Below are 27,906 nucleotides of genomic sequence, written 5' to 3'. Positions count from 1 at the left end.
TCTTCATGATACAAACTCACCAATCAATCACGGCTTTATTGTACATTATGAGAAAAGAAAATCTCTCTGTTTCCAACTGCCATTGATGAAGCCAACAGGGGAAGAATAGGAAGCAGCCAGTTGATTATTAGGAATATTTCTATAGAATCGTTATACATTTTTTCATCGGATGCCTGAGACCCACTTTGGAAGCCAAATTTTGGCTGAAAAGTTGGATAAAATATAAAAATAAAATTATGTACATAATTCCCATGGTGGTGTAATGGTTGCACTGGGATCTGGGAGACCTAGGTTTGAATCTCCACTCTGCCATGGAAGCTTGCAGGGTGATAGGGCATACTATATTGCCCACCATGGAAGGCAATCTCCTGCTTCCACCTCCAAGCCCCTGTTGGTGCTCTTCAGCAGGAGCAAAAAAGGGGTTGGGTAGGAAGAGACATTATTTCTGGTTGTACTGGGAAGTGATGTCACAATGCTCTAGGAATCTCCCAAATCTCTATGTACAACTAGAAGTATCAGCGCAAGGTTGCTTCCATTTTTGCTCCAGCTGGAGTGAATAGCAAAGCTGGCAACCCTACAGTGACCTTGAGCTAGAGCTGCCAGTTTCCCACCCGGGGCAGGGGATCCCCTGCTTCCACCCTTCCCTACCCCACACCCACTTACTTGGCTGGTGGATGGCATGCTCTCCAGGGTGCCCCGCAGCAGCGCAGTGTACCCCTGGGTGGTGCACCGTGCTCCCGCAACTATACTGTCCTGAATCATGCCCCACAGCGCCCCACAATGGGTCCATTTTGGGCCAAATTGTGCCACTTGGGGAGCGCGGTGAGTGCCCTTTGCCCCGCATGGACACCTTTGACCTGCATGATGATGTCATTTTATGGAAGTGACATCATCATGCAAGCTGGGAGTGTGTGCGTGCTGTGCGTGTGTGTGAAGAAAAAGACCCAGGACAAGGCAGAGTAAGTGCCAGGCACCCTATCTCCTGCTGGGGGAGTCAAGGGACCTGGCAACGCTACCTTGAGCCAGTCATACACTCTCAGCTTAGCTTACCTCAAAGGGATGTTGTGAGGATAAAATGGATGACAGAAGAACAATGTAAGTCACTTTGGGTCCCCATTAGAGAGAAAGGCACAGTACAAATGAAGCAAATAAATAATAATATATTAATGAATACAAAGCTGACTCCCGTGTCGTATAAAAGATGGAGATTGCCCCTTTTACCCTGCACAGCACTGAAGAACAGCCATGACTTTCCGTCAGGGCAAATTAGTCCATGTATATCATAGAACACAACAGATGCAAGGCCACTCCATTTTCGAAATCTTGCTTTTGAAACTTTGAAAAGTGTGGCTCTGAATGTTAAGAGCCACACCATCATACTTCTGCTATCCTCATGAGCACTGACTAACTCCAGGGAATTTGTCAGTGAATTCATTTGGATTTTGCAGAGAGACTTTGAACAAATCGGCTGCGGGTTGCAAACAAAAGCTCCCTGATCTGAATGCAGCACGTTCCAAAGATTTAGACAGGAGAGAAGGGATGGATTTACTTACTTTCAGATAGAGGTTTCTCACTGTGCCTGGGCTAACTGAAAAGCCTTTCATGGCCCTGTGATAGCCATAATAAAAAGGGGGAAGGTGGGAGGAAGTATCCTTTCCTTTGATCTCTTGAAAGTAATGGTCACACAGATGTGAACTGTACCTTATTCTAAGGGCTTAAAACATTTATCTTTAAAAAAAAAAAAACTCTCACGATGATAACCCAAAATGAATATTTTAGGCCTCACTCAAGCCAGAAGAGCTATTTTTCATTCTCTGGTTTGTAAGAAAAAAAAATCTATTAATCAATACACACTGATTCGTTTTACAGCCCTTTTACAATTTACTTTCATTTTATATTTATAAGCCCACCTTTCCCCCAGGCAACTAGGAGCCGAGATGGGTAACAAATTAATGGTGAAATCCTAAGGATGCTTTCCTAGAGCCCCAGTTGGTAGACTTGATTAGGATTTTGAGTAATCTTGATTTGGATTGGTCTCTAACAGACAAATAAATCAGAAAACGCTTGAAACAAATGATTAAAACTATAGAAAGACTACAAATGTAATCTTGGTAGGCCTCTTGGTAGCCAGTTTGGTGTAGCAGTTAAGAGCGCGGGACTCTAATCTGGAAAGCCGGGTTTGATCCCCCACTCCTTCACTTGAAGCCAGCTGGGTGACATTGGGCTAGTCACAGTTCTCTGGAACTCTCTCAGCCCCACCCACCTCACAGGGTGTTTTGTTGTGGGGATAATAATAGCATACTTTGTAAACTGCTCTGAGTGGGCATTAAGTTGTCCTGAAGGGTGGTATATAAATTGAATGTTATTATTATTATTCATAAATATACACGATGATCCTACAGTAAGCCTCTCTGGCATTCTGCTGATACTGGGGTTCTTAGTCGATATCCTATACTCTCTCAGCAGAGAAGGCGAGGCCCCATCCCTGACTTACCGGGGGGCCCGTTTTGCCGCCGACGGGGCCGGGGGGCGACTCGCAGCGAACTTCATGGTCGCGGGCTGCGCCAGGGCCCTAGGCTGGCCCGCGACCAATCAGTTCAAACCCGGGCGCCCAATCACGGCGCCCGGGTCCGTCCAAAGGGGTGGGGCAAGCGCGGCTGGCCGGTTTTCCCTCCGGTCCGGCGGCCGGGTATTTATTCGGCTGCCGCCCAGCCCGGCCCTCATTCTGCACTGGCCACGCTGAACATCAGAGCTTCCCACCCAGCGGCGACCAGCGGCGAAGACCGGAGCAGGGAGGCACGCAGCTGCAGCGAGGGACTCGAAGCCTGGCTTCTTCCCTTGCGAGCCTGATCGGGCCACATCCCTTCGGCTCCGGCGAAGACAGCGAAGTCCGGAGCGGGGCGGCCTTCGGCAGCTGCAGGGGAAGCTGGGGCTGAGCTTCGTCCCTGCACAGCCAGAGCGACCGACCCCTTGGCCCCGGCGAAGAGCGGGTGGAAGAAGGGAGCGAGGAGGACGGCACGGCAAGCTCGGAGAGGAAACAAGGAGGAAGCTGCTTCTCGGGGGGGGGGGCTTCTGCTACATCCCACGCAGGCGGGCCCGGCTGGGAGAGGGGGGAGAAGGTCCCATTTGTTGGGGAGACTGGGCCTGCGCGCACAGGCTCCCCATTAAGGGGACTCCCTTACAGAGTCTTGGGGGTGAGCGGCGAGGGGCACGCCCAGCTCGGGGGCTGCCAGGGCATGCCACCCCCAGGTGGCATGGGAATCACCAAGGGGTGTACACCGGGTGATCTCCCCCCTGCGTGCCACTCCTGGTTCCCCCCCTCAGCCTGGGGCCTGAGGGGGATGTGGTTCATTGGCTGACAGGCGGGTCACCCGATGCAGCGGATCTGATCCTCATGCTGCGCCAATACTCCTCTTATGCTGTTTGTCATGCTGTTAAAATAAAGTTGTGGCCTTGTTTTCTCCAGCCCGGGGTTTGTCTGTTCTGTTCCTCGCCGCGCACTCCCCCCCCCGGCTTCAACCATAGGCGGCAAGGCGAGGCCCCATCCCCGACTTTCCGGGGGGCCCGTTTTGCCGCCGACGGGGCCAGGGGCGACTCGCGGCGAACTTCCTGGTCGCGGGCTGCGCCAGGGCCCTAGGCCGGCCCACGACCAATCAGTTCAAACCCGGGCGCCCAATCACGGTACCCGGGTCCGTCCAAAGGGGCGGGGCAAGCGCGGCCGGCCAGTTTTCCCTCCGGTCCGGCGGCCGGGTATTTATTCGGCCGCCGCCCGGCCCAGCCCTCATTCTGCGCCGGCCACGCTGAACGTCGGAGCTTCCCCCACCCACCTCTCCCTGTTTATGTTGTTGGTTTTCATATTCTGTCACAACTTTGGTGGTGGAGCATCGGATCAGATCCCATTTGTTGGGGAGACTGGGCCTGCGCGCACAGGCTCCCCATTAAGGGGACTCCCTTATGGAGTCTTGGGGGTGAGCGGCGAGGGGCACACCCAGCTCGTGGGCTGCCAGGGCGCACCATCCCCAGGTGGCATGGGAATCACCAAGGGGTGTACACCGGGTGATCTCCCCCCTGCGTGCCACTCCTGGTTCCCCCCCTCAGCCTGGGGCCTGAGGGGGATGTGGTTCATCGGCTGACAGGCGGGTCACCCGATGCAGCGGATCTGATCCTCATGCTGCGCCAATACTCCTCTTATGCTGTTTATCATGCTGTTTTAATAAAGTTGTGGCCTTGTTTTCTCCAGCTTGGGGTTTGTCTGTTCTGTTCCTCGCCGCGCACTCCCCCCCCCCCCGGCTTCAACCATAGGCGGCAAAAGACATTAACCCCCAAGAACTGGGAACACAGCAACCACATTGGAGACCACAGTAATGCTTCCAAGTTACATTGACCCAGGAGCTTAGTTACCATCCTAAGACATTCTCAAAAGAGCACAATCCCAAATTCTACAGCCAATGTTTCAGGACCTGCTAATGTGCCACAAAACATTCTGCATTTGGCTAGGACGCAAAAAACCTAGAGAAAAAGTATTCTGCTCCCTTAATATGATATTTATCAGGAGATATTATCCATTGTGTCACAAAAGGCCTCATCTGTCCACACATTAAACCTCTACTAAAGGGACAGGGCATGTATCTCCAGGTTGTTGGCAACGTTACATTTGACAGAGGAAAAGAAACACCTTATCATACATTAAGTGAAGAAGGGTTTACTCTATCACATCTTGCTCTAAGGGAATTGAGTGATGTGATCCACCAAAGTATTTTAAAAGAGCTTTTAAAGCTCAAACCAAAAACCTTTTAAAAAGCCAATTTCCCTACCACAAAGAAAGCATATTTCCACATCATAAGAGGGTCCCTTGTACATGGCATCTCATTTAGTGGAACTACAAACTACAGTGTGCTCTGGCAGAATTGTGGTACCCCCCCCCCTCTTTACTGAAACTCACGCAATAGACATTCACAATTGGGAGAACACATAGAGGCTTCACTGTGCACACCAACTTTAACACATTGCACATGTCTGGCTTTCCACATCTCATACAAGAGCACAGGGCAACCTAACATGTTTCAGACTAGCATGAAATAAAACATATTGCATTCAAAGAATCCATTTGCTTGCTTACTTCCAGTGCCCATGGGGCATTCCCTAACTGTGCTCAGGACAAGTAGTGACAATATGGTGCTGAGGCCAGCTTGGTGGATTAGGCAGGCACCAGGAGATACAGATCCAAATGAACCACGGATCCACTGGTGAACCACACTGTTTTACCCTAACTTACTTACAAGGATGTTGTGGGGACAAAATGGAGAAGGGAAAAAAATCATATAAGCTGGTCTGAACTCCTTGAAAGATAAAAATAGGATATATAAACCAAATTTTATAATTAATATAATCAGGGCTTTTTTTCAGCTGGAACGTGGTGGAACGGAGTTCCAGCACCTCTTGAAAATGGTCACATGGCCAGTGGCCCTGCCCCTTGATCTCCAGACAGAAGGGAGTTTAGATTGCCCTCCACACCATTGGAGTGGTGCGGAGGGCAATCTAAACTCCCCTCTGTTTGGTGATCAGGGGGCGGGGCCACCGGCCATGTGACCATTTTTGCCAAGGGTGATTTAAACTTTAAAAAACTCCCCCCTTGTTCCAGCTGACCCAAATTGACATCATTGCATGGTTCTGGAAGTGTGTGCGCAGTTTGCGCATGCTCATGTGGTACCAGGGACACTACCTCCCACCAAGAGTTGCCCCTTGTGCTGGCAACCCACTGAGTTCCCCTACTACTTTTCCCAGGAAAAAAACCCTGAATATAATTGAATGTTGTCAAGTTGCAACTGACTGATGCCGCCTCCTCCTGGGGTGTTCAAGGCTAGAGCTGAGCCAAGGTGGTTTGCCTTCCTCTGCATATCGAGCATCTTCCTTGGTGGTTTCCCATCCAGGTACTAGCCATGCCCAACCCCTAGTATGAATCAAGAGAGCTAAACAAGAGTAGAAAATGTTACTCAACCAGGGACAGAGGATGGTATGCAAACCAATCATGTCCTTCTCCAGTTAGCACTTGATTCCTTCAGATAACTTAAGCTGCACATCTATTCACGAGAAAGCTCCTTGTGCTCATTAGGAATTACTTCCCAAATAAATACATAAATACAGGGTTGAGTTTTTGCTCAGGTTCAAACTGCATGGGATGCTGGCATTCTAGGACTGAAGTCACAGTGCTGGAAATTCCTCCTCAAGCTGTTTTAAGCCTTGGTAGGGAAAACCCGGGCATGGGGACTTGCCTTTTCCCCCCTGCCAGGGCATAAGCTGCCAGGGAAGGCATTTTGGACTTGGGAAATGGGGAGGAGATAGCCCTCCACCCCCCCTCCCCAGTGCTATGTCCCCTTCCAGCTCTTCCCTCCTCTGCAGCTACTTTTAGGGCCAAATAGCACATCTAGAGGCATTGTGTGTGGTTTGACCCTCACTCTAGGAGATTCAGCAGAAGGGGTAGAAAATGGCTGTATGAATCCATATAGAATTTCAAGATAGAAATTCTCGGACTGCCTCCATTCAGAAGCTCATTGGACACGGAGGGTGGGGAGGAGGCATGTATTTAGCTGTATTCTTTACAGTGGATATTTTTTTCCAAATAATTATGCAGAGAGATATTTTGTTTTTGCAAAGCCTCAGGATATCCTGCTTAGAGATTATTAGCCCTGACACGATTGTCATGTTTATGGAAAAGTCACATTTTCAGCCTGACTTGTCAAGGATGCTTTAGCGCCTTTTTTTTTTTTTTGGTAATTACTGGTATGGGAGTTTCCTAGAGAAAGATTGTTGTGTTTAGAGTACTGGAACTCTGCTTATCATGATGGCACTGAGTGGAATGAGTCCTCACTTGTTAAGATGTGCAGATTGTAAAGTCACTGGGCAACACCTGTGACATTTCTGTCTTCTACATAACATCTTTGATGGTGTTGTATTTGTTTTCACAATACCAGACAGCAAGTCAGACAGGGATATTTGGGCTGCCATCCATGCCTGGCATGTAGGGTTGCCAACCTCCAGATATGTATGGGAGGGTGGCTGGAGGTCTTGGAATTACAACTGATCTCAAAACTACAAGTACTGATCTTCCATGGAGCAATTGGCAACTTCAGAGGGTGGACTTAGGGCATCACATCCCTGCTGAGCATCCTTCACCAAATGCCGCCCTTCCCAGACTGTGCTCCCAAAATCTCTAGGAATTTTCCAACTGCAAGTTGGCAACTGAACTGGTATGGCTCCTATGCCTTTAATAGTAATAATGGAGGTAGAAATTCAGCATGCAAATCTAAGAGATCACTTGCCAAATGTCCATCAATTTTGCAAGTGTTAAAAGTGTAGGGGCCCTACTATGTTTGAGATCATAATGGGGTGGGACAGAGACTTGGTTTTTATGCAAAAGGTCCCAGGTTCAGTCCTAGTATCCCAAAAAAGGACAGAAAGAGGGGAGGGGGAACTTAACTTGAAGGTTAAAGAAATCCCAATCCACTGGCCAAATATTAAAATGACTAAATATAGAACATTAATGTATATTGATATTCAAAAGTATGTGTATTTATTACAGGATAATCTAAAAATTATTATAGGCCCAAATATAGCCTCAATTCAGATTAAAATCATACAAAAAACTCAAACAAGAACTTTATGCAACCCTGACCAAATGCGTTTCAGCCATGTGGTCTTTTTCAGTGGTCAAGGGTATTACAAAGTAACTCCAGACAATGCAATGATATGACAATAATTAATAAATATAATCGATAGAGGATCAAGTTGGAATTATGTTCCAAGTAGTCTATACACTTCTACATGACTACAGACTGCACTTAGCACTGATTCTTCTTCAACCAAAATAGGAAGATATACAATTGCATTACCACCCAAGACACACGTACCTGAGTAGGGTAGCAGGTGGATTCTAAATGAGGCTTTTAAAGTACATCTCTGCCTTGAGTTATTGATGTTAACTGGAACATAATTCCAGCTTGATCCTATACTTAGAAAGATCTGAACTCAGTTCTGAAGTGTTAAGAAAGTTCTTTCTCCACTTGAGACCCTGGAAAGAGCGGATGATCTGAATCAGTCATGTTTATTGATTAAAATATGAAGTACATAATGGTAGCAGAATAATATACCAATTCCAGATGCTGGTAGGTGGAACTAAAATCAAAGTGAAAGGAAAAAAAGACAGGCATGGAGCAGACAAGGAAGATGCTATCCAGATAGGAAATGGAGGCGCAACAGCCTTGTCCTCTCCAGAGGAATAGATTGCCCAGAGTAAAGAGCAAGCCATAAGGGTTTATAGTGAAAGGTAAAGTATTGTTAGTCCCCTGGATCATCTAACTAACTTGTGTCTGCAGAACTCAGCCTGGGCTTGACAGGCAGGAAGCTTACTGTGGGCGATGCAGCAGCTGGAAATAGCTTAGAGAACCATTGAAATCGCAAGCAGAAGGTAGAGGTTCCCGAGGGAGCCAACATTTATAGCTCTATTCAAGCAAGAGAAACCAATGAGCTGTCTCAGGAGGCAGAGTGGGCCCAGGAGGACATCATACCTAGGGATGCCACAAGTTTTGTATTGTTCCACAGTTGCATCAGGTTTTGGCAAACTTGCTCCAGTGCAAAAATGCTGCCAATCCAATCACACCCACAGCTGTTAATGTCAATAAGGACTACTTGAATGAACACTGGAAGGTAGGATTTGGGGGGGGGGACACCTTCCAGTGTTTATTTATGACTAGTGTATATTCTTTGTAACCAATTTAACTATTTTTCAAACAATGGCCTTCCGAGCAGAGCACCAGGGCAGTAAGGACAGAGAAGGAAGAATTCCATTGGGCTGTGCGAGAAGATGCATGTGTGAAAAACTAACTATGCTGTACTGCACTGGTAGGAAAGAATGTGGTGAAACAAACTGCTATATAGCCGCAAATAGGACAATGAACAGATGAACAGTCTGTTGAAAAATCAGTTCCCTGTTCGCAATTGGTGAACAGGACATGAATCAAACTGGCAGATGTTCAAGCATCCCTAAATCATACCCTGATGGCCTTTTGCTTTGCAGTTCTGCTTGGTTCACTGCCAGTGGACATTAGAACAAAGATCCAGAAGTTCTTGAAGGCTTCTGATAGTGCCTTAAAACAATGGGTAATAGGCATGTTTGCTGTAGTTCTCTCTTCCTGTAAACTCAGCCAGGATTGTAAGGTTGAAGATGCTGCAGTCTGGCTCCTGGGCATTCTTTTTGAAGTGTCTTACACAAAAATAAAGTTGGAAATAGGGGCAAAGGAATGTTCTCTTATTCATTTCTTTTTTACATTTTTTGTCAACAGTTTCTCCAATGTTTGTCGATGCTTTTGTAATATGTGTGCTTATGGTATATTTTATATATGCGACTTTAAATGGTATTTACATGTACAACTTTTGACACACACACACACACACACACACACAATGCTGATGCATTGACTCATGCTGAACATGGAGAAAATGCAAAAATGGCATCAAACAATCCAGGTTCTGTTGGCACAAGAATGAAACAAAATCAAAACAGGCATTTTTGGGATGATACAGCAGAGATGAGAAATTTGGTAGCACCCCTAGTCTGAAATAATCCTCTAGTGGCTAGGCACATAAACAAAGCTTCCACCTTACAGTACATAACTGGAAATTTTATTGTTTTTAAAATAATAGTTTCCTGTTGTATTGCTTTTTCTTTTTAATTCCAAGTCAGTTTCTGGTTTGTTTTGCTCTCTTCACACTTGTTTTTGAAAAGCAAGAGACGTCGGTAAGCTAATTTTATAATTCCCAACCTTGTGCATTTCTCTGCAACCCTGATATCTTTTATACCAAGGAAGAATGACCCGGGAAAGTTGCATCTCTCTCTTCCTCCCCCTCCCTCTCTTTATATTGATGATTTATTCAGAAGTAAATATTCAGTGACATTTCCAAATGACATGCTTGACTTGAATTCTAAATATTGACTTTCCAATTTGACTGAAAATATTTGGAACTTTATAGGAAACTTTAATTCGAAGATCAATAGCTTTATTTCCGGTCACAAATGTCAAGAAGCGTGGGCAGGAGTAGGGAGATGCCTTAAAACAATGGGTAATAGGCATGTTTGCTGTAGTTCTCTCTTCCTGTAAACTCAGCCAGGATTGTAAGGTGCCATTAAAATCCCTTCACCCATGAAACTAAAGCACAGAAAGCAAACAAAATTGTCTATTTTTGTCTTCTACATTTTCCTCCATATCTTCCAAAGAAGCTAATTAAGAGTCCAGTTTTCCAGGTCTGGCCATTGCAAGGCCAGTGGGATAAAGGCACATGCAATTCTGAATCCAAGCTCAACTTATTTTAAATCACAATCTTCGAACTCCCCCAATAATACACAGTTGCTGCCTAAATGATCACAGTCATATGTGTGACTTTAAAAAAAGAATAGCTCTTACCCATTATCCTTCAACAAATCTGGGAGGCTGTCACCTACTCTATGCCAAAGTAACCCAAATTATGGGTACTCTATAAATGAGATTATATAAATAGATTTGTATGCTGTGACTTTGAATAACTGTTTCTATTCTAATCATGCAAGCTTCTGCCCAGGCAAGACCAATTCCCTGTTGCCCCACGAAAAAAACTGTTATTGATTTTTACTGTATCTTATTGATTTTGTTGTATTTTAACATAGTTTTACTAGCTTTTAAAAACAATATTGTGTTGTAAACTACCTTGGGGACTTCTTAACTAAATGGCAGTTTGTAAATTAACCAACACTAATGGCGGCCCACATGGTAAGGCTCTAGACCAAGAGTTGCAGAATCCTAGGGTGCCTCTCCCTCTCTTCAAGATTTGTATGATAGCAACCAACAGAGAGCATAAGAAGACTCCTTCTAAGCCACTGACATCTTGTGTCTGGTCAAAAAAGAAATGTGCAAGCTTGCTGATTTGTTCCAAACATACCTATTTTGATTCTACTTCTTCCTTGGAAGAAATGGACCTGTGAATATTTCTTTTCACAGCATTTGCTGTTTCTTCATCCTGAATGTTTCAGAGTCCAGTGGCACCTTAGAAACCAACAAAATTTTCAGGCTGTAAGATTTCAAGAGTCAGAGCTCCCTTCTTCAGACATGTGGCCCTCTAAAGCTTACACTTTAAAAATCTTGTTGCTCTCTAAGGTGCCGCCTTGACCTGGATAACCCAGGAGAGCCTGATCTTGGCAGATCTCAGAAGCAAAGCAGGATCAGCTTTGGTTAGTAATTGGATGGGAGACCTCCAACAAGACCAGGGTTGCAGAGGCAGGCTATGGCAAACCACCTCATGAAAACCCCACCAGGGATTGTCAGTCAACTGTAACCTGAGGGCAGGATTTCATTTTTTCTAAGGTGCCACTTGACTCAAATCCTGCTATTTTACTGCAGACCAACACTGCTATCCACCTAAAACTATCCAAATGTTTCTGGTTGCAGTTAACACATTTTCCCTACTTTCGCTTTCATGTTAGTTGCATATGTGGTGTAAAATGGAGCATACATATAGAGGGTGTAGAAAAGGCATAAAACAACTAGAAAAGTATTATCGACAAGAGCAACAAATATGGAGGGCCAAAACCAAAGCCAACCTACATATTCAAAAAGAAATGCCATACTACATGCTTGACACTTTCCACACCTTCCTCCTCCTGTAACTCTCTCTCTCTCTCTCTCTTTCTCACACACACACACACACACAGAGAGAGAGAGAGAGAGAGAGAGAGAGAGAGAGAGAGAGAGAGAGAGAGAGAGAGAGAGAGAGAGAGAGAGAGCTACTGTAGATCCTCCAGGTCAAGTGCTCTAAATTTGGAATTCTTTCCATCCAGGTCTGAAAGTTAAAGTGCTGCTGGTGTTTTAAGTCAGACACCTGAATTATAGGTTACGTCTTGCTCTTTCAAGGCTTTGTAAAACTAATGAGTTTGGGTGGGGGAGAACTTAATGGGATTCTAATGACCGAATTAAAAACAACAACAACACAGTAGCTCTTCCTCCCTTGAAATTGGTACTCTACCTCCTACCGTGATACCATGTCCTCACAGTATGGTTGCTACTCCACTCTTACCAGACAAAAACAACCTGAAGCCTTTGGGGAATCTCGCTCTTCAATGCACCTACTGTACAAGGTCTTCTTCGTTTAAAAGGGGAATGGAAATGATTGCATGCAATTATTCTAAGCTCCATACAGGTTTCTGAAATTATTTATTTATTTATTTATTTATTTATTTAATTTATTTAATTTATTGCATTTCTAGACTGCCCTCCCCGTCAGATGGGCTCATGGCGGTGTAAGAGAAGACATGAAGTTTTCTGAGAATGCAAGGAGTCAACCTTTGGTGCTCTAAGCCAAAAAGGACAACTGTTAAAATGCAGCTGCTGTATTTTGAGTAATGGACAAATCAAGTTTGTGGTTTGGCCTTTTGACTGCACCCTTCAAAACGGATGTGTGCGTGTTATGTGCCATCAAGTTGCCTCTGATCTATGGCGCAACCCTATGAATGAAAGGCCTCCGAAATGTCCTATCATTAACAGACTTACTCAGATCCTGAAAACTGGAGGACATGGCAACTTTTATTGAGTCAAGCAGTCTCATTTTAGGTCTTCCTGTTTTTTTACTGCCTTCCACTTTTCCTAGCATTATTGACCAAAGTACGAGAGCCTCAGTTTTGTCATTTTAGCTTCTTGGAAGAATTCAGGCCTGATTTGATCTAGTACCCACTTATTAGTCTTTTTGGCTGTCCATGGTATCTGCAAAACTCTCCTCCAGCACCACATTTCAAATGAATCATTTTTCTTCCTGTCAGTTTTCTTTACTGTCCAAATTTCACATCCATACATGGCAATGGGGAATACCATAGTTTGGATTAGCTTGATCTTGGTTCCCAGAGAGACATCATTATCTTTAAGGATCTTATCTAGCTCCCTTACAGCTGCGCTTCCAAGTCTCAATCTTCTCTGAGCTCTGATAGGCTTGAGCAGGCTGATTTCCTTTCTTCTTCTTTTTGCATAGCTGTCTGGAAAATTTGATTCCTTCTGGAGCATGAGGACGGTGCAATGCTGAGGCCCACTGTGTTGCTGGTGCCTGTGCCTATGTAACATGAAAGAAGAAAAGGGGGTGGAGGGAAGCCCCTACGAACTCAACCCAAACAAGCACAGGGAAAAAGATAGAGGGGTCAAGTTACAACCTAATATATTCCAAGAGAGTATTTTTATGAACGTGTGCACAAACTATAGGTTAAAAACACATTTAAAATATAAGGCCTGAATGGTAGGCTTCATGCATATGCTAAGAATTGCTAAAATGTTCTCCATACAGAAATGATAATACAATCCAATGACCAAGACAAAGATAAACCATACACGTTTCAGCCCTAAGGCCTTCCTCAGTGGTCAATTGTACAATATTTATAATCAAACACAACCACACATTTAGAAACCAGTGTAAAGTGCCACTTTATTTCAACTGCAGATTGATGAAACACACACAAATACATTGGAAACCAAGCCTCAGAATACAATATCAAATTGTGAGTGCAGTCCTTGGTTTGCAGCACCATTCGTATTATACCACACAATGCAAGAGTTTTAGAGAAAGCATCTGGAGCATTTCTATATTGCTTTCTGAATGTGTGGGTGTGCTTGATTATAATTATTGTACAAGTGTGGCGAGGCCACTGCTGAGAGCACCAACCCCACCATTCCCCTGACAACCGTGCCAGCATCCCCAGTGATGGTGCCGTCTTCATGACAAGCGCACAAGTAACAAAGATGCAGCCAATGCGTGGAGTGTGATCCTTGCTGCCCGTTGACACCTCTATTCTGCTCCCCACCAGACAGCAAGCAGCCAGGGACCACATGCCCCCATCATGGCACCATATGCTGTCACGGCACCTGCATCGGGGCATCCAGCCAGGGGGAAGCTGTCCATGGGGGGGGGGGGAGAGTCCTGGTGCTGAGAGAGTGGCCCCCATCATGGATCGAGCACATCATGGGTGTGCAGCTATCCGTCTCTCTGCCAGGCGTCCATGCAGCCTGGGTAGCTGGATCCTCAACATGCAGGGGACTGTGCCCTAGTCATGTGCCTGCAGTCCACCAACACCTTCTCATGCTGGCATTGCACAACCCGCTGTACAGGGCTGGCATTCCCCATCCAGCTACTCCTACATGGGTGTGATGGGGTGGTCTGCTCCCCACCTCTGACCCTCCTGCTGTCACAAAGGATTTCTCTATGCAGTTGAGGGAACCATTCTGGTGAGAAAAGCTCTTGGTCATGCTCTGTCAGGGAGGCGCTCAAGAGAACTTTGCACTGACAGCTGCCCCATATTCCCCCGCAGCTGCTGGCCAGTGAAAGAGCCGTTTGGCAGGGTGGAAGAGCCACTTGCTGTGACCTAATCCCCTGCTGGAGATGGTGGGCAGGGAGGTTGTGAGTGGGTGGCTCATCCAGCTAGAGCAGCCTTCAGGATACGTGGGCCGGTCCAAATGAGACTGTTAACCCTGAGAGAACCTTTAGAAGCTGGTGTGTGCTTGAACCACCACACATGTGGTCCCTCCTCCCAGGACCAGTATTCTACATGAAAACACAGATCCGGGGGTGGGGGTGATGCCCCGTCCATCTCTTTATTTTCTTTGGTACTCCCTGAGTTAACGGTCTCAGTTGGAACAGAGGAATGACCGGCAGTCACATGTCCACACCACCACTGTCACTGGTGAAAAGAAGAACTTCTGAAGGCAAGGACCTCCCTCCATTAGCATGTGGACTGCTGCACCCACCCTCCCACAGATAATCCCTGCCCCCCAAGCCACCATGACCTGGTGCTGCAGATCATAGTGGCATGAAGGGGTATTAATATCCCTCCCCCTGCACATGGGTGAGACTTCACATCCCACCCCGTTCACTGTGCCACCGTGCAAAGGGGAGCTGGGTGGGATGATGGCATGTGGTGGTGGCCCCTACAAGGTTGGCAGACCCCTCCTCTCCACTTGGGGGAAAGTCACCCCACAGGGCAAAGGTTCCTATTGGATCCCTGGAGATGCTGCTTCCCTGGCAACCCAGGGACAGAGACTATCCCTGGGAATATGCTGTAGGGCTGCCCCAGGAGGAAGTAGGGGAGGAGCTACTGTCAGCCACAGACAAAAAACCAGGAAGGAAGTAGTTGTTTGACACAGTGAAGAGGATGTCTGGCCACGTGCTGTCTATAGGGCCTTCAGCGGCTTCCCCCCTTACCTGGGGTCATAGGCGCCCCAGCCAGAGGTCATGTGGGGTGCCCAGAGAGCTAACTGGGTGCAGGGAGGGGGCTTGGCCACCACAGGGGCACAAGCAGGTCAATCCCCATTGTAGTTGTCATCCTGTGCTCTGCCAGGCTGCTTGGGCAGGACAAGGCATGGGGGGGGGGATCAACTTTTCCTACACAATTAGTGTCCATGGGCTATGTTATTGTTTTTTGGGGTGTGACTTTCCACTACTGCTGAGGGAATTCTTGTGGTCAAAACAGCTTAGGGAGCCAACTAAGTCACACACTGCCTTGCCCCCAAACCTGCTGACACAAGGACTTATGCCCCAGTCATGCCCACACCCAGCTACCTTGGTCAGGCACTGGCAGAAGACCCTGGTGGAGTGGCAGCAGGCTGCTGCACTGATGTAGGGGGGAGTTACTCCAGTGTAAGTCCAGTATAGGTAACTCCTAGTTGACTTCCAGGGCACTTTCACCCCCACTCCCACAGGATTGCACTTCAAGTCTCCATTAGCTTAATTTTTTTACAGTCTTTTTCTGGGCATACACAGACCTCCCCCAGTAAGTAAAGACCTGTTGTTTTTCCATGGTTGGCCTAGTTTGGCCTAGTTTTTCTGCTCCAGTCAGTGGCAAGCCAGTTTACTATTAAATAGCTTCTACTTTTCCATTCAAGTGCAACATTGCCATGCCTCATATACCCTTTGCACAAATCTTGTCTTACACCCTAATCTGCAGGAAGCAACTCCCAAGCTGTTTATATAACTCTCAAACAGATTATATGCTCTGTCTCCTTCTGTCTGTCATAACTGCCCTGTCATGCTGAAAGAAAAAATCCTACTTTTCCTCACATCAGCTCAGATAGAGATTGAGAGAGAACAATACTCCAGAAACACCTCATGGTATTTGGGCATTCAAGGGAAAAGTCCAAACTATCCACATTATTTCCCAATTGCATTGCTATGCTAAACACACATTCTTGACTTGACATGAAACTGGATGGGGCCATGGCTGCTATTTGTCTGTGTGAAAAGGCTGGTCTATGATCACATCTGCCTGCCTTGTAATCCCTTCCAAATTCTGCAGTGGTCTCCTCTTGGTTTCTCTCTTCCTCTTGGTTTCTCTCTTTACAAATGAGACTGATGCAATCAAACTGAAGTTCTTCATGAGCCCCATGGGAGTTGCTGTAGCATAGTGGCTAAGTGGTTGGGTTGTGAAACAGTACTCTGCTGGCTCAAATCCTACTACCACCATGATAGCAAAGAGTCCAGTAGCACCTTTTAGACTAACCAACTTTATTAAGCTTTCGAGAATCACAGTTCTCTTCGTCAGATGCTTGGAGGGTATGAAGAAACTGGCCATATATATAGGTGGTGTGGGGAGGGGGGAGTAGAAGTAAATCAGTTACCATGAGCTCAGATGGTGACCTTGGATAAGCCACTCCTCTCACTCCAGTTCCCCAGATGTACTGTAGCAACAATAACACTGTTTACCGCTCTGGGGCACTATTCTGGCTAGAAGAGTGGTATATAAGTGCAGTTAGTTTCATCATCATCATCATCATCGTCACATCGTCATTGTCACCATCATCATCATCTTCTTCATCATCATTATTTAAAGGTAAAGGTACTCCTTTTATAATTTTGCAAGTTTTAAAAAAAACTCTCCCCATGTTTTGTTTCTGTAGCATAGTGGTTCAGTGGTTGGGATGCAAATCAGCACTTTACTAGTTCAAATCCTGCTACTGCCATGAGCTCAACAGGTGACCTTGGGTAGGCCAATTCTCTCAGCCCCAGCTGTATTGAGGGATGATACTAACACTGACTTTGTTCACTGCTCCAAGTGATTTGTCTAGAAGAGTAGTATATAAGCACAGTTGTTGTTATCTCACCTTTCCTTCTAAAGACTCAGGGTAAAGAGTTCTCCTCTTGTCTACTTTAATGTTACCGGAACTGCTCTTTTTGAATGGGGAATTAGCTTAGCAGTCCAGAACTAAATTTAGTGCGGGTCTTAACCATCTATACCAAGGTCCCTTCTCTAGACACTCACGTAATAAAGAGGCAGACTAAATCACAATACAACGTGTCTTTACTAGTAATGTGGCGTATGCCTGAACTTGCACACACATACAAGGTTACATACAAGAACTAGGAAACATAGAGGTAGGAAAATAGAGACGGTTGCATTAGCAGGTACCCCATGATGAAGTTGGGTATACTTACAATCCTGAGGGGGAGCAGAGGCGTAGCAGCGAGGTGGTCTAATGCCTGCACTAGATCCGAAATAGAGTGACAGCAAGGAGTCTGGATAGAAATGGCACGCGCACCATGTGGCCTGGGAGACCAGCTTAAATACCCCAAAACGTACCCTGGGACTGGTGCAGTTTCTAATGGTTCTCACGGGCGAAACAAAGGTTTTAATGGTTCTACAACTACCCTAGATGGCCACTTTAGGAATCTGATTATATTATTATGACACCTTAGGAAGAGGGGACAAAGGAGGGAGGGGAAGATCTGGGCATGTTGAATGGATGTTCCAGCGGACAGGGCTTGTCCCGACGTCATCAGCTCTGGAATGCGGAGGCTGCTTTGAGATGCATTCCCTAAGTGCTTGGGATGGTCGGCACTTAGCTTCTTCTCCGGGGTGGCTATTAAGATATTCAGAGCAGGGTGAGGCTCGCCGCGGCGGATGTGGTCTGCTTGCTTCTCTGGAATGGCTTCTCTTGGCAGGCTGCTTCTCTGGGTCTTCTGGCTGCCTGGGAACATGGCTGCCAGCTGGGCATGGCTGGGGCTTGCTAGCAGGCTGCCTGGTAGCAAGGGCAAGCTGGGTGACCAGCCCGCGGGAGGCTCCCAGGTGGGAACTGGCCAGGGGGTGCCTGGTCAGGCTCGCTGGAGGTTTCCCTGGCTGGTCCTTGGCTGCTAACAGCGCGGCTTGGGCCCAGGTGAGGCAGGCTTCCACGGAGGCAGGGAAACAGCGCGTATACCACAGTCCATAGCTCATCAGGGAGACAGGCATAGTCCGTGGCAGATAATAAACAGGCAGGAAACAGACACGTGTATTAGAGTCCCGACACGTGTGAAAGCAGGGGCAGTGTTGCCCAGAAAGAGAGTCTTTAAAGTGGCTTTAAAATAGCAATGCAGGAAACTGACATAGTCCGTTGCAGGCCTAAGAACAGGAGGGGGGGGGGCTCCTTGGCAACATTATCTTGTCATCAACTATGTGATGTAAGTTAAGCAAAAGAGTGCAACTTCCTGGCCAAGTGAAGATTTGAACCCAAGTCTCCTCAGTCCTAGTTCAATGTTTTACCATTATAGAACACTGGCTGTGCAGAAATGAGAGAGTATATATGGGGCCATCCCTGTTCTAGAACATCATATGAGAACTGAAGTCAGAAAGGAGCCCTTCAAGTTAATATTCATGCTCAAGTGTTGAAATAACAACCTAATCCTCCAGTTTCTTCTCAGGAGTAAACAGTAATTACTCTCCAATTCTGAATATTTGGCCCCATCTCATTCAAACAGCGAAAGGGGAAAGAGTGGTAAGCTACCACTGGATCTTCTGGCAGTAATATAACACTCGTTGTTACCACTAGTCAAGACGAGTGAACCTTTACAACAGCAGGTACTCATGTTGTAACAGCCTCTGCAGTAAACCAGTGAGTGCTAATGTTCCCTTTGTCTTTCCAGATTTGTTAATCTAGAGACAATCATTTTAAGATTACTAAGCTATCTGACTTTCTTCTTCATTTGCCTGTCATCAATGTTTCTATCAAGCGTATAAGTGACTTTCAGCATCACAGAGCAATCTTGTCATAATTCTGATTATTACATCTGTTCACAGTAGCTGCAATCTAGGACAGTGATGCTACCAAGTTCTATTGATTTCAATGGATCTTGGGTTGGTTTACCTGGTTGCTGGATCATAGCCAATGTTTATGCAACTGGGAATATTGTGCAGGATACATTTGAAAGATTTTGCAAAAATACCAACAGGGATCTTCAACTGATTCCTGTTGGTGGTTTTGCAAAATTTATTGGCAACAGAGGAAAGAGGACCAATAACTACTAGGGGTAATTTCAGATTTCTCACCCATTCTTGAGTGAGAATGGGTGAGAAATCACCCACTCTCACCAATTTTGAACCATTCTCTAAGTCCCCTTATGAGATTCAGACTCACCATTCTTTATTGGTTCCCCCCACCCCCCGCCCCCAGCTTCTTTGCATTATATTTTCCTATAAAATGGATCCATTTTGATACCAGTTAAGCATAATTAAATCAGCATAATAGTACACGGTATGCATAAATGTCACACTTGCCAATTATAAATATTTAAATTCCATAGAAAATCCCATCTAACATGCATATTTAGTGCAAACAAATCTATAAAATGAATCACAGAAAGCAGACAACCAGAGCAGTTGACAAAAAGATAACAGAACATAAAATGAAATGGAACAAAGAACGCTCCCTCATGTCTAAATTACCACTCTAAAATTGCCTGCCTTCTCTGTCTGAAGTGAAGTATAGAATTATAGAACTTCTATCTATTTGGGAAAATTGGGAGAAAGTTCCCATCGTCTTCTCTCAAATCTGTTGTGACTTTTCATTGGGGCAAATGTTTTTTTGTCCATTTGTTTTCTTTTTAAAAAACTTGCGCCTTTGAAGCTTTCAGGAGAATTCAAGCATTTAACTCCTCTTTTGACTTTGGAACACTCCTTTAAATATCTATTATTTCCCTTATTCTCTAGACACAGATGACAGCTAATGATGCAAAGTTTTAAGAAAATTAAGATCTGCCATTCCAAACTACAGGGTTATAAGAATGGCTTTGTTAAATGATTAGTTTAATTTTTTTCCCCCAAACACCCTGCACTTTAATGCCCTATAAGAGCAATTAGGATCAGTATTAACATTAGCCCTGACAGAAGGAATTTCAGAATTATTTCTCATCCACATTAATGAGGCTTATTATAGAAAACCCTGAGGTATTTTATATCTCACACGGAAGAATATAATTAGACACAAATTGATGGGCTTGTGCCCTATGCAAAATCAGAGTTTATAGTGGATGATTCAGAATCTATTGTATATTGTCCCAAGAAAAGCATCTCCAAAAGGTGTAACTAATCCTGTGAAATAATCTGTAACCAATCTGCCTGACGCTTCCCATTTTCTGATACACAAAACCATTACGGAAGCAACCAGGTGCATTTTCTTTTACAGCTTTTTAGTGAACACTATTGAACATGTAATGACCTTGGCCAAAACCCCCAGTTATCTCCATTCAAATTTGGAGAGCTTTATGAAAACACAAAGTTGCCTTATATTGAGTCAGACCATTGGTTCATCAAGGTCAGAACTAACTAGTCTGACAGCAGTGGCACTCCAAAGTCTCAGGCAGAGGAAGTTCCTTTATGAATGTTCCCACATGTTCCTTCCCCCCGCCCCCTTACATGTATCTTTCAAAACACACAATGCTGACTATTGACAAACTCAGAACTCTGGATCATCTGGTTTGTATTGCCATTCCAGATTTCCCTTCTAGCCTCCCACTGCTAAAATATAACTACCCACAGGAAAGGGTCTATTGTAGAGCATCTGCTTGGCATACAGAAGGACCTCCATGGAGGTCCTTGGCACCTCCATGGAAAAGAACCAAGGAGTCAATGATGTGAAAGACCTCCTTCACCTAAGACTCTGGAGTGCTGCTGCCATCGGAGTAATCAGTTCTGACCTTGATAGATCAATAATTACATTAATAACATTTGATTTATATACTGCCCCTCAGGACAACTTAATGCTGCACTCAGAGCAGTTTGCAAACTGTGTTAATATTATCCCCACAACAACCATCACCCTGTGAGGTGGGTGGGGCTGAGAGAGCTCTGAGAAGCTGTGACTGACCCAAGGTCACGCAGCTGGCTTCAAGCAGAGGAGTGGGGAATCAAATCCGGCTCTCCAGATTAGAGTCCTGCCACTCTTAACCACTACACTAAACTGGCTCAATGGTCTGTCTCAATGAATTTGCTGCTGTGAATGGTTCCAGAGGAGTTAGCCATGTAGTTACAAAATAGTAAAGAGTCCAGTAGCACCTTTAAGACTACCTAACTTTATTGTAGCATAAGCTTTTGAGAACCACAGCTCTCTTTGTCAGATGCGTCTGTTTTGAATGGTGTTTCTTGACTACATTTGTACTTTACACGTTCACTTCCCACTCTGTACTTCCTGTCCTGCATAACCTTTTGACCTAATGTTTATTATTTCCCCCAATAATCTCATATATAAATGTCTGCCCCGTGAGGAGCCAATGCATGCATCTGGTGAAGTGGCCTCTGGTACACAAAAATGATTCTGTTAGACTCCACCATTCATGACAGTAAATTCATGGAGGGTGGGCCTAAATGGAATTACCATATTTAGAGCATGCTTCTGAATACCAGCTGCTGAGTGGGCTAACAGTGGGAGAAGCGCTGTTTCCTTCAAGCTCCATATGTGAGCTTTCCAACAGAATCTGTCTGGTCACTGATGGAAACAGGATGCTAGCTACAAGGACCCTTGACCTGACTAAAAATGATTACCAAAGCCTGGCTACAGATCTCTGTACTCATTCATCCCTCTCATTTTACAATAAGCTTCCTACAAAATGCCCATGTAGGTAGGACAAGCTCAATTCCCCCCCACAAGAAACCATCCTTTGCTGACAAGTGACTGGCCCAAGTTAACTCAGTGAGTTTCATGGCTTGAGTGGGAATTTGAACCTAGTCTCACATTCTAAATCCAACCATCATACTACACTTTTTCTCTTGTGTGTGTGGAATGGTACTGAAGGTCTGATACCTAAGGCTTGTTTCTGCTACTTATGAGAACTGAATTGACTTGATTTTACTATTTCATACCCATATTTTCACCCTTCAAAAAGTTGCAAGATGAACATGCATACAGAAAGATAGATTGATTTGTGTTGGAGCCAGACTGAAAGCTCACCCATGAATCACTGAGGCTTTAATTCTTTGTGCTGGATTCAGGTCATGAATTCTGTTTATCAAATCTGATTGCCAAATTGTCAGCGCTAACGCCACTCTGATTGTTAATCATCCCTGAAACTTAATTATAAAATTACCTTTTGAAACGTTTAGATTCTCGAAGATTTTTTTTTCTTGCCGGGGACAAAGATTCTCGTTTTTAAACTTCCTAATTATGTAGAAGAGAAACGCTACATTTTGACTTCAGTGACTTCTAACCAAGAGCAAAAATGTTGAGAAATACATTGTAGCTAGGCAACACAACTTCTTTGTTGTTTAAAGAAGAATCACGGGACACAAAAAGCTTCAGCAGAGGAATTCATCATGTGAAGCAGATTTGCACAGTGACCCAGCAAGATGCCCAATGGAAGGATTCATTAACAAGAAGAAGGTGCTGTGGATCCATGCTTCATATGTAGAATATTTCAGGTTCGGTCTTCAGCATCTCCAGTTTAAAAACTATTTCTAGCAGGTGTTGGGAAAGACCTTTCTTAGCCTGAGATCCTGAAGAACTGAACATCCTACTATATAAAAGGTAAATCGTGTTAGCGACAACTCACTTTTTATCCTTGGGCAGGTACATTGCCAATGACTTTGGCCTTGAGGCTGCTGTGAAGTGCCTGCTTGCTGCTGGGAGGGGGCCCACTGAATCGACGGCCTAAGCAATCCTCCCTGTGCCTCCCCTCAGCACCCTCCCACTCTGGACTTCAGGCCGCTTTGAAATGCCTGCTTGCCACTGGGAGGGGGCCTGCTGAATCAGTTTTCTAGAGCCCATTGTATTTTTTCACACAACGGGCATTATTGCTATTATCAAATAATAAGCCAATAATATGAAAGATTTTATTTATTTTAATTTTGTTTTATTTATATCCAGTCCTTCTCCCCAGTTGGGATCAAAAGCAGCTTATATCGTTCACCTCTCCTCCACAACAACCCTGTGAGGTAGGTTAGGCTGAGAGAGTGTGACTGGCCCAAGGTTACCCAGTGAGCTTCCATGGCAGAGAGGAGATTCAAACCTGTGGTCTCCCAGATCTGAGTCTGACATTCTAGTAGGTACACCAGACAGCTTCATATGTTCCATAAGAAGCCTTGGTGAAACTCCATATGTGATTGATAATCTGTGTCCAGCTTTGTGGCTCACAAACAAGAACCAAGTCATACTTTAATTTTGACACAGTGGGTTTCCTGTCCTGCATGGTGTTCGCTTTAAAATGTTCCAGAGTGTCAAATATGCCTCCAGCATATCTGCCATGTGTTATGAATTTCTTGATGCAGTGTGTAGTGTACCTCTGAGAACATGCAGAGGGAACCTGTTCTGCTGACTGGTTGCTAGCTGCTTATCTTGCAGGTGTTTTGGTTACCATTTCCTAGCTGGCCTGTGAATGTGGCCTTGAAGTTCCACTGAGACTGCATTAACCTCCTACGAGACTGAGCAGAGCTCATCCTTTCCCTCCTCCTCTCTCTCCTGGCTCCATGACCCAGTGCGCCAAAATCCTAATGGACTTTCTTTCCCATTGGGGGTGGGGAGTTTGCCCTGTAATTAACCTTGCTTTGCTACCTTGCATCAGTTCAGCCAATGATCCTGTCTGACCATCTTGATACTGGTATTCTTCTTTAATAAAGTAACTTTAACTCATACACCTGAGTGATGCAGTGAAGTGCTTGGGGAAAATACCTGGCAAGACGTGACACAGAATGTAATACTCCTTATTTTCTGTTTCCTGTTTCAGCCCTACTTGTACCTACTGTGCTTCCTGGCTATACATGTTTTTTTTCTTAGTATGACCAGTTCATTACCTTCTACTCTCTTCCCTGCTTTTCTCATTCCGGTTGCCATTTGAGAAGAACTAACCTCATTTTGTCCTTCTAACTTCTAGTGTTGTTTTGCTCCTTAGGTAAATATGTAGTCCTAATCTTGAAGAGAACTGTTGAGAGCAATCCTACTTAGACATAAGTCCCACTTTATCAGTTGAACTTACTTCCAGGAAAGCATTCTCAGGATCACAGCCTGAATCTTTTTGAGGAAAACAGACTATAAATGCTGTAAATAAGAGCTACAACTTCCCTTTCTCCCCAGGACCTGTCAAATAGATCAAACTATTTTACATAGGTCCTTGGGTACCAGTGTACCATTGGGTACCAGTATATCTTCCTCTGACCTTATGCCAAAGGGATGATCTGCTATCTGCATTGCAAGATTTGGGTCCAGTAGTACCTTAAAGACCAATTGGATTTCCAGGGTATGCATCTGTATCTGACAAAGAGAGCTTCACCTCTTGAGATATCATATCTTGGAAATCTAATTGGTCTTGAAGATGCTACTGGACGCGAATCTTGCTCTTCCACTACAGACAACACAGCTTCCTGCCAGATACTATCTGCATAGATTTCCTTAGAGAAAGAACATACTTGTTGCATTGTGAGCACCCATACTTTCCCTTTTTGTAAGTTGTCAACCATACATATACATTCATCAAATAATGATCATTTGGATGTGTGATTGTCATAGATTTCCATGGTTCTCTCTCCCTCTCTCTCTCTTTTGCAACATACAGAGACTGTAATTTTACATAGCAAGCCAAACTGGGAGAGACCGCTGAGAATGGGAGGAAAACCTCAAATTAACCAAGAAGGGTGTCTGGCCACATGTGGAGCTGCAGAGCTAGCTGGAGTGACAAGGCCTGTCTATCAGTTCTGTGTGGAAATGTCATATGGAGATTTCTGCAGGGACTTGCTTAAAATGGATACATTCTCCATCCTTCCCCAGCATGCAACTGTCTATCTTTTTCACTTGTAAAAAAATAAAATGACTGTTCTTGGCAAAATACAGCTGTGGGGGGGGGGGAGGACTGCTTCTTGTCCTCAAATGAAGTTGCTAATTTCCATAGGCCTTAACAGAAACAATGACACCCAGCTCTGCCACAATAACTGTTGTTTATATTGTATTTTCACTTGCACTGTGTAATCCACTTTGGATCTTAAAGAGAAGGGTGGATTATAAATTGATGATGATGATGATGATGATGTACATATACAGAACTCATGACTATGTGGGCTTCTCCCATTCATTGGAAGGAACTGAAGCTCTGAGCACACACGGTCAGCTGACGCTTCTATTAATCTTGAAGGTCTGTTCTCTTCTCTCTTTCACTGGATAGGATCCAGCCAGCTTTCTCACTCAATCTTTCTTACCTAATTCCTTTCCTTACTTTAGCACCTGTTCTATGAGGCTTCTGTACACTCATGTCCCATTATTCCCAGCTTAGCGTTTTTGAATGGTCGCAGACTCTCCTCCCTTTTTTACCAGCAAAGAAAGTTGGTTGCATCCAACCCATTGTCTTTTCCTCTGTCTCTTCTCTTTAGCCCTGTATATATAACACATCTGGAGGGCTGGTGATTGGCAGTACATTTCTATACGGAGTTATGGCTCTCTAAGGTTGTTGGTTTCAACGGGTGTTACTCAAATCAGTCACCATGCCACTCCTGCAATACTACCATTGCAATAGTACCAGGCCTGCAATAGTACCATTGCAATAGTACCATGGCAATCTACATATGACAATCCAATCAAACCATATTTGCATTAATCTTTGCAAAATCCTAGTGTGTAGTTGCATTACTTCAAACCAAATGTCCATTTCAACTTACATTGTTCCCATGTGGCTAGTCCAGAGCAAACCAACCTGGAGAGATGAGATAGGTGAAGGGGGTTACTCTGAAGGGACCCTGAAAGTGCGGTAGAGTTAAATGGGGAAGGAAATTTAGGTAGATATGAAGGAGTCCCTAACTAAGCAGGGAATTAGATGGAGAAGGAATGGCTGGCAGCAGGGCAGACCAGACAAAAATGGGAGACGGATTAGCTAAGGAATGGGAAGGCAGTAGAAAGACGTGGATAGTTTAATTCAGGAAGGAAAGCAAGATGGGGAAGAAAAGCTTACTCTGCTTGTCTTGAAGATGAGAGGTGATTTCATGTTCATAGTGCTGGAACAAGGTTCTGGAGGGGAACCAACTACAAAAAACAGAGGGCTTGAAATGCCCTTCTTATGGACATATATTTGCCTGGGCCCCATTTGCACTTCTGTTAACCAAATCTAGTGCAGAACTAGGATTCATGATACTATTGGAACAAAAGTGCAACATCTGGCTGCCTACTGGTAGATTTAGATTTTTGTAATGGTAACAAGAGAAAGACAGAAATGTCCAAAATGGACATTAGGAATAAGAGGAAGATGAATACCAGGTGAGGTAAAAGAGGGACAGTGGGATGATCTTGGAGGAATGATGAATTACCTGTGCGGTAGACCTGATTAATTCTGTTGACAAAGGCCAAAATCTCAGAAGACTGGTTAGTGTTCTGCAAACGTGGCTTGTGATTTTTGGCCATGGGTGTGAGGCGCTCTGGAAGATCAAACACAAAGCCTTGATTAATATTCTCCTGGAGCATTGAGGCAGTTGTACTGGGATGAAACACCTTACACCTCAGGATCAATACCAAATTTTGCAGCTCCACAGGATAACGGTTGGGTTTCCATTTATAAACCCAGAGGCTATAAGGGACTCTTTGATGATTACCAGGAGGAAAGCAGAGAAACAAGTAGGGAGGGGTTGCTTCAAAGCAAGCCAATGCCATAGAAATGCACCTGAAATGTAGAGCTGTAGATGATCATGGTGCCCTTCTGGACCACCTTTTCAGGTAGGCACTGTTCTGCAGTGGTTCCAGTCCTACTTGAAAAGAATGTTTTGGATGGTGGTGCTGGCTGACTGCTGCTTAGCCTTTTGGCCTTAGGCCTGTGTGGTCCCACAAGATTTCATCTTATCCCCTGTGCTGTTTAACATCTACATGAAACCACTGTGTGAGGTCACCTGGAGTTTTGGGCTGGGTTGTTACCAATATGCAGATTATGCTCACCTGTGTATCATGCTTCTGGCTGATCCCAAGGAGGCTGTAAAAACCCTGAGCTGGTTCCTAGAGGCAGTTTTAGAGTGAATGTGGGCTAATAAACTGAACCTTAATCCCAACAAGATGGAAATGGTGCTGGTGAGCAGAAAGTCCAACCCATGATTTAAGGTATCATCCGTTCTTAATGGGGCCGCATCCTCTCGAAGGAACAGATCCATATCAGGGGGAGCTCCTGGACCAAGGCCTACTACTGGACAAGCTGGTGGCAGCTGTGGCCATGGGTGCCTTTTACCAGCTTTAACTGGTTTGCCAGCTGCAGTCTATCATGGGCAGAAAAGATCTGGCCGCTGTGGTGCATGCCCTAATTACATCTAGATGACTGCAATGCCTCTACATAGGGCTGACCTTGAGAAGTGTTTGGAAACTCTTTTTGCATCAACTCAATAGCAAGATAGTCTTATGGGGAAAGCAAACAAAAACCCAGATACATGCTCTTATAGTACCACGAGTGCTGGGATGAATACATGGAGGATTTGTATTTGTTACCTTGTCTATTCATTTCAGTAGATGATGTGATTTTGTGTATGAAACCCCATTGCAGACTCAGAGCTGTTGCTTTCATTATTAACAAGCAACGCAAGAATCATGCTGGCATCTTTCACTGAATCTCATACGCATGCACAGCCAGTGAACAAATAGTTGTTACTGCTTTCTGCCTGCT

This window comes from Eublepharis macularius, chromosome 13 (genome assembly GCF_028583425.1).
Source record: "Eublepharis macularius isolate TG4126 chromosome 13, MPM_Emac_v1.0, whole genome shotgun sequence".
Lineage (NCBI taxonomy): Eukaryota > Metazoa > Chordata > Lepidosauria > Squamata > Eublepharidae > Eublepharis > Eublepharis macularius.
The sequence above is the reverse complement of the archived record's forward strand: the minus strand, read 5'-3'. Positions refer to the sequence as shown.